Source organism: Crocuta crocuta, unplaced genomic scaffold, assembly GCF_008692635.1.
Source record: "Crocuta crocuta isolate KB4526 unplaced genomic scaffold, BGI_CrCroc_1.0 scaffold246, whole genome shotgun sequence".
Taxonomy (NCBI): domain Eukaryota; kingdom Metazoa; phylum Chordata; class Mammalia; order Carnivora; family Hyaenidae; genus Crocuta; species Crocuta crocuta.
The window spans coordinates 1,657,985-1,659,045 of NW_027531902.1; the positions used below are offsets into that span (position 1 = coordinate 1,657,985).

The 1,061-nt window shown below is 41.6% G+C and overlaps 1 protein-coding gene across 1 annotated transcript in view; it reads left to right on the forward strand.

Moving 5' to 3' along the window:
- The window catches only part of ALK (ALK receptor tyrosine kinase), a 670,565-nt gene that overhangs the window by 370,430 nt on the left and 299,074 nt on the right, over positions 1 to 1,061 (forward strand). The gene's annotated exons all lie outside the window — the stretch shown is intronic.

Consider the following 1,061-nt stretch of genomic DNA (forward strand, 5'->3'; position numbering starts at 1 on the left):
AAGATTTTTTGCCAAAAAAAAAACCAAACCCAAAAAAAAAAAAAAAAAAAAAAAAAATGATGCCAGCCAACCCTCTCTAGTATAAAACTTAAACAGTGTTCTGAAAGCCAGTGAATAGGAAAAGCTGCAATCCAGATGATCATGTGGGGATTCAATGAGCTAATTCTTTTATCATCAAGAGAGTCAGGTAATATCTCCATTAGTAGCAGAAGGTTTAAAAATTGGAGAGTAGCAACACCAGGACAATTGCCTGATTTATGCTTTCTCAATCACCTGGGCTTATAGCCTACACTGGTAATGGACTCCATCTATCAAAAAATTATTCCATCTGGCATTCTGGTTTCTGAAGAAATCTGGACATCCTCATAGAGAATTGGCTAAATGATATAATGCGTGTGAAAGCCCTTAGCATAGTGCCTCAGTAAAAGGGGTTGATCTGTTCTGTCTATTTTATGTTCAGAGATATGATGGTGCATTAGATACATAAGAGAAATAAAACATCAATTGTTTAATGCCATAATTAAGATTCTGAAATGCTGAGAAGTACAGCTCTGAGGATTGTAGGCATAGCACTTTCTCAAGGAGCCCTTCCAGACACCTCTGTTCCTGGGCATCTCTTCTCTTTCAGCCTCTAAGGCCCTTTGTAAGTAACAGCTTCAATCCCATGGAAATTCACCAGCTTTGTGCCCTTCTGCCCATTTTCCCCACTACAGTCTGAACACCAAGCAAGCATGTGCTTTCATTTTGGTGTCCTTAAAGTCCAAAACAGTGTCTGACACAGAATTGGCATTCAATAAATGTTTGTTGACTAAACAAGTAGAACTCAAAAATATTGTCATGCTGCTTTCAAAGTTGAAGAGATCACACCTTTCTGCTGGGCAGGCCTAAAAGCATTAGGATCCCTGACCAGAGATAGAAAACAATGCATAAAGGGGCGCCTGGGTGGCTTAGTCGGTTAAGCGTCCGACTTTCGCTTAGGTCATGATCTCGCGGTTCGTGGGTTCGAGCCCCGCGTCGGGCTCTGTGCTGACTGCCAGCTCGGAGCCTGGAGCCTGTTTCAG